Source organism: Leptonychotes weddellii, unplaced genomic scaffold, assembly GCF_054177405.1.
Source record: "Leptonychotes weddellii isolate Sample4059 unplaced genomic scaffold, ASM5417740v2 HiC_scaffold_3344, whole genome shotgun sequence".
Taxonomy (NCBI): Eukaryota; Metazoa; Chordata; class Mammalia; order Carnivora; family Phocidae; genus Leptonychotes; species Leptonychotes weddellii.
Genome location: NW_027933500.1, coordinates 6,469 through 12,647, shown reverse-complemented (window position 1 = coordinate 12,647; position 6,179 = coordinate 6,469). Strand labels below are relative to the sequence as shown.

At 52.0% G+C, this 6,179-nt stretch overlaps 1 long non-coding RNA gene across 2 annotated transcripts in view; it reads right to left on the bottom strand.

The window, feature by feature from the left end:
* Window positions 1-488: 488 nt before the first annotated feature.
* The window catches only part of LOC145719184 (uncharacterized), a 7,096-nt gene continuing 1,405 nt past the window's right edge, over window positions 489-6,179 (bottom strand). Inside the window, exons 2-3 of one of the 2 annotated variants that reach the window (XR_014142220.1) lie at window positions 2,072-2,155; window positions 489-688 (exon numbers count right to left, since the gene is read on the bottom strand). This is a non-coding gene — a long non-coding RNA (uncharacterized LOC145719184). The remainder of the gene's footprint in view (window positions 689-2,071; window positions 2,156-6,179) is intronic. The other variant, XR_014142221.1, reaches the window with a different exon arrangement.

The window sequence follows — 6,179 nt, the reverse complement described above, 5'->3', positions numbered from 1 at the left end:
GCACGTGAATGAAAAATCGGTAATTTTTTCTTTTTGGTGAAGTCTACTTTTTACACCATAAATTCTAGCTTTTGAGACTCTATTGCTGTTCCATCTAAATACAACTTTTATTTATTATTTATTTATTTATTTGTTAGAGAGAGAGAGAGAGAGAGAGGCAGGCGGAGGAAGAAGCAGGCTCCCCGCTGAGCAAGGAGCCCGATGCGGGGCTCGATCCCAGGACCCTGGGATCATGACCTGAGCAGAAGGCAGACGCTTAACTGACTGAGCCACCCAGGCACCCGAGCCTCAGTTTTCTCTTGAATCAAGTAGGGGACATGGTGACTGGGGCTCCAATCCAAATACACTCCTGCCTTGCTGTGTGACCTCAGGCAAGTTCCCCTTCTTTGGGTTAGCTCTGTTTATTGGAAGATCAAAGAGCTCTTAACTTTCTGAGAGCCCCCATCAAGGGTTCCCATCATCTCCTGGGGATGCTCCTTGTCTCAGTGGCTTCTGAGAACCCTATTCTGGAGTGTGCCCTTCGATGGCCAAACTCACCTCCTTGGCGAGGCCGGGCAAGGAGTACACGGCCATAAGAGCCCGAGCCGAGCTCTCGGATGAGGCGGTACAGGACACGCAGATTCCTCACTGGGGTCACCCTGGTGGCTGTCAGCTCCACGAGCCGTTGGAGGGCGGTAGCTGTGTCCTCCTGTCAGAGAGGAGCAGAGGTGGGGAAGGAGTGAGTCTGGGGCCCACTGAGAGCAGTGGGGGGAACTGGAGGTCCAGCCCAGGGCTGAGGTGGGGTGCCAGGGTGATGGGGTCATTGTCCCCAGGGAGGAGGATGAGTCACAATGACTCACCGGCCTTGGGCCACCTGTTCTTTTGTCCTGGCAGGGTTAAGGGTGATTGTCTCAGAGACCCTGCCCACCACCATCAGTGGGAACCACCAAAAGCCCCCAGCCCTGGCTGGGACTGCATCCTCAGCTTACACAACCCCCACTGCGCCCATCTCTCTCTCCATCCTCCCCCTGTGCTTTCCGTTTTTTGTTTCTGAGTCTATTGCCCTGGCGGCCTCGGTCTTGCTTTGTGTCCTCAGGTTTGTGTTATTCTGGGTCTCTGTTGTTTCTCTGTTTCCCTGTCTCTTCCATCTCTCTGTGTGTTTGTCCACTGTCCCTCTTCGTGTCTGTCTCTGACTCTGTTTTTCTGCATCTCTCTCTCTCTCTCTCCCTGTCTCCCGTCTCTCACCTCTGGGTCCCCATCCTCATGGTTCTCGGGCTCCCTGAGCTCCATGTTGGAGTCCCCTGGCGTCAGCTGGACCTTGTGTGAGCAAGCACGCCTTGTCTGGGTCACCCGCGTCCCACCGCACCCCGCAGGTCCTTGCCCTACAGAGCCACACTCTAGAGTCCGCCTGAAAGGGTCTGCCTCGGTCTCCCTCTGCCTGTCTGAGTCGGAGGATTTCTCTGCCGTCCTCTGCTGGACTCCTGCCTCCTTGTCAACCCGGGTCTCCGTGTGTCCGTCTGTACTATCCTGCTGATCTCTGTGCTCCGTCTCACACCTCCCTCCCCTCTCTGACCTCACAGTATCTTTGCTTCTGTGTGATTATCTGTCTCCCAGTCTCTCTCTCCCCACCAGCCTCCCTGTCCCAGCTCTCGGATCTCCAGGTGGGTCTCCCTATCCTGTCTCTTGTCCCCACACTCTCCCCACTGTGGTCACCACTGTCTATCCTTCAGGATATCCCACACTTTCACTCTTTCTCTGTTCTCCCGCTCGGCCATGCTCTGGCCTGCTCTCCCCAGTGTCTGTCTGTCTCCCTCCTCCCGTCTTTGTTCCTGACTCTCTCTCAGAGCCTTTGTCCCTCCCTTTCTCTGGGCCTGGGACAGGGGTGTGTGTGACAGCTCAGAGACATCCTGTCCCCCCACACCCCTCCCTCACCCCCTCTGACCCGCTGCCCCCCTCCCTCCCCCTTCCAAACTTAGACCAGCTTGGACTCTGGGCTCTGGTCCCAGGACAGAGGGGACAAAACATATTGTGAACCCCCAAGGGCCAGGCCTGATGGCAGTGAGAAAAGAGGAAACAGGGCCCCTTCACATACCTTTCTTGGGATGGGTGACCCAGAGCTCCATGCTTTCTGCCTTCCTCCATGGGATGGGAGTCTGGCCTCTAGGAACCAGGGAAACTGTTCCCAAAGCCCTGTTCTTTAATACCAAGTCCCCACCCCCAGCCCCCTCCTCCCTCAGACCCAGGAGTCCAGCCCCCCAGCCCCTCCTCCCTCAGACCCAGGAGCCCAGGCCCCCAGCCCCCTCCTCCCTCAGACCCAGGAGTCCAGACCCCCAGCCCCTCCTCCCTCAGAACCAGGAGTCCAGACCCCAGTCCCTCCTCCCTCAGACCCAGGGGTTCAGGGCCCCAGCCCCCTCCTCCCTCAGGCCCAGGAGCTCTAATAGCCAAGAGAAGCACTGGGGGAAGGGGCTTCTTTCATGTTCTCAGCACTTGCCCTGAGCCTGGTTCTGGGCAGGGGCTGGGGTAGGGCTTTACCCTGGATCCTCGCAGCTATCCAGAAAGGGTGGAGATTTATCCCCAGTTTACAGAGCAGGAAACTGAGGTTGTGAGCTGGGACCGTCTTACACAAGGTCAGAGTGGGAGGAGGTGTCTGGTGGGACCCAAGCCAGGTCGGAGTGACTCACAGCCCTGAGTTCTGCCCAGCTTGGTTTTACTACTACTACAACCTGCTATTAATAAAGTCACAACCACGACGCTAGTCAGACTCTGGAAGGATCCCCAGGAAACTGGCTACGACGTTGCCCCTGGGAACCCAGGCCGGGAGTGGGGCAGTGGCAGAGAACTTCCTTTGCTCTTTGATTTTCGGGGGGTTTGATGGTGAAAAGCTCTGCAAACGTGCACAAAAGTCAAAAGGACTCCACAGTGACCACCCTCCAGGGCACTGACCAGACCTCACAGGTTGACTTTTTCCAATACTCGCTGTATCTCTGTTTTCTGTGGGGGAATGAAGTATTTCAAAGTAAATTACAGTCTACCGAAATCTTTCTGGGTGAAATGGTATGCTGCCCGGTGCCTGCTTTCAAATACTCCAGCAGGAGAAAAATCCAAGACTGTGTGCGGGGTGGGGGGTGGGGGGGTGCGGGGACAGGAGCAGCATTCGCCTCGCAAAATGTGAATGAGGGGATTCCTTTTACTCTTTATTTTTGGCTATGCTGGACATTTTTCCTCATAAAAAGCTAAATGTTGTCAAATACACTACAGACAGCACGAGAAATTATTGCTACCCTGGGGTCTACATCTCTCTGAAAGGAAGGATCATTTCCAGCTCAACTGCAATGGTATTATCAGTTGCATCTAGCGACATTAACAGTAATTCCGGAAAACCAGCTGATACCCAGTCCTGTTCTGTGCACCCCCATTTGTCCAAATAAACCCTCTGTTGCTGCTGTAGTTGGGTCAGTGATCGATGTCAACACACAGCTTCGGGGGAACTTTTCATTGTTGTGCCTTTTGTACTATTTGATTTTTTGTTGTTGTTGTTGCCCCGCATGTGTTACCTATTCAAAAACCAGAACTACAATGAAGAAATGCAATGATGACTATTTACTCAATGCTTCTCAGATGCCAGATGCCAGGCCTTGGCTTTTTTTAATTAAGGTGGAATCCTCCCTATAAGCCCTGGACGAGTAGAATGATGGTTTCCAATTTACTGATGGGGAAACTGAGGCATGGAGCAGCAGAGGCATTGGCCAGCAGACAATGAGAGGCAAAGACAGAGGGTCTGGGGCCTCCAGGCCGCTCTCTGTCCCCTGCCCAGGCAGCTTGAGGGAGGCAGACCCCTGGGGTGTGACTAGAGCTGAATTCTTCCACTGGGGACGTGGGGCCGGATGTGTGCGTGCAAGGGGCCTGCAGGGACTGCAGAACAGCTGCTACTCTGGAGCCAGAAGGTCAGGCTGCAGAGCCACCTGGGTCTGCTGGGCAGGGGGGTTGGGGAATGCTGCAGGCCTCTGGCCCTCCCTGGCCCCCTGAGAGGCTCACTGATGATCCAGGGAGCTTTGCACCTCCCCATTTAGCAACGCCACCCCACAGGGTCACCCGGAGTGACCTGAAGAGGGCAGGTGTGGGCAGGCGGGGCGGCTCCAGCCCTGGCCCCAGGGTGCACACAGCCCTCATTTAAATTGGCCTCTAGGCCTCATGCCCATCCCCTCCTGCGTCTCCTGTCCACCCGTCCCCATGGGCTCTTGCCGTGACTATCCTAGTTTAGGCCCTCCTGGCCCAGGGTGTGCTCTCCCTCAAGTGTCCAACTGCCCTCATACCTCAGTTTCCTCCTTATGAGATGGGAGTAACTGCAGGTTCTACCCAGAGCATTATAATATGTTATGTATTGTATATAATATAATAATAAATGTAATATACGTTACCTTGTATATAATTATATATAATATATACCATCTTATATATAGTAGAGTATATATATTATATGTTATATATTTTTTAAATTATTTTTCTAAGATTTTTAAATTTATTTGTGAGAGAGAGCATGAGCAGGGGGAGCATCAGAGGGAGAAGGAGAAGCAGGCTCCCCGCTGAGCAGGGAGCCCGATGCGGGGCTCGATCCCAGGACCCTGGGATCATGACCTGAGGCGAAGACAGATGCTTAACTGACTGAGCCACCCAGGCGCCCCTGTAATATACATATTTTAAAGGTTTTATTTTTAAGTAATCTCTACACCCAATATGGGGCTTGAACTCATGACCCCAAGATCAAGAGCCGCACGCTCCACCAACTGAGCCCGCTGGGCACCCCTATTATTTATATATATTTTTTCCAAATAACTTTAATGAATAAAATATATATGGAAAGATCACAGAAAAAATTGAGTTAGACTTCAAAGACTGTGCACTTGACAACCCACTTGCCCTCGCACCTCCAAAAAAAGATCAATAGAAAAAGAAAAAAAAGGGGTAACCTTAAATTGATTTGCTTAAAAAGAATAAGATGATAAACTAGTAAATCGAAATCTTGGCCTTTGGGGCACCTGGGTGCTCTGTCGGTTGAGCGTCTGCCTTCAGCTCAGGTCATGATCCCAGGGTCCTGGGACTGAGTCCTGCATCGGGCTCTCTGCTCAGCAGGGAGTCTGCTTCTTCATAGCCGCACAAAATCTTGCTATGGTTCCTCATGCAATGGAATATTTTAGCTGACACGCCAAAAATATCCCAAATGATATAATGAGCACCTACATGTCCACCACTGTCCAGCTGAAGAAGGAGAATGTTGCTACCGCAATTGGAGCCTGCAGGGTACTTACCACACTCCAAATCTTTCCCCTCCCTCCCTGAAGTAACCACTGTCACTAAGGAGGTATCTGTTATTCATTAAAAAAAAAAAATGTATTTGCTACATACGTATAAACCATAGCTGCTCTAGAGGATCACCATGCATGCGGTTAAATGTTGAATAAATAGTATGTGACCCTCTGCAGCTGGCTTTTGTCCTCACAAGCTCCACCCTGTGTTTGTGAGCTTCATCTGTGCCGTTACATGGAGTTCAGGTTCATCCCTTTGCAGAGATGTTGCGTGTTCTAGCCTATGAACCTGCCCTGTTCTATGGATCCATTCTTCTGATGACCAGCACTTTATGTTTCTCCCATCTTGCGCTCTTACAAGCAGGGATGCAAAGAATATTCTCACACGGGCTGCCCTGGGCTAAGGGGCTCACTCTGGTGCGCCATACACTCTCCAAGGGGCTTCTATCTGGCATTGACCTTTCATGGTCATTTTTTGAGTTCGTAGGCCCCTCTGAGAATCTGAAGAAAGCCACAGAGACTTGCGCTAATACAGAAGCCAGCAGCCACGTGTGGTTCTTAAGCACTTGAAACCGGCTGGTCCAAATTAAGAACTCCCGTGAGTGTAAAACAGACCACGGGTTTCAAAGACTTAGCATGAAAAAGAGAATGTAAACTGTCTCACTGATGACTTTGGTACTAATTACGTGATGCCATGATAATGTCTTGGATATGGAGTCAATTCGTTATTCATGGATTTCGTATTTGCAAATGCGCCTGCCCACGAAAAGTTTCCCGTAGTCCTCAAATCAACATCATGGGGGGCGCCTGGGTGGCTCAGCCGGTTAAGCGATTGCCTTCGGCTCGGGTCGTGATCCTGGAGTCCCGGGATCGAGTCCCGCGTCGGGCTCCCTGCTC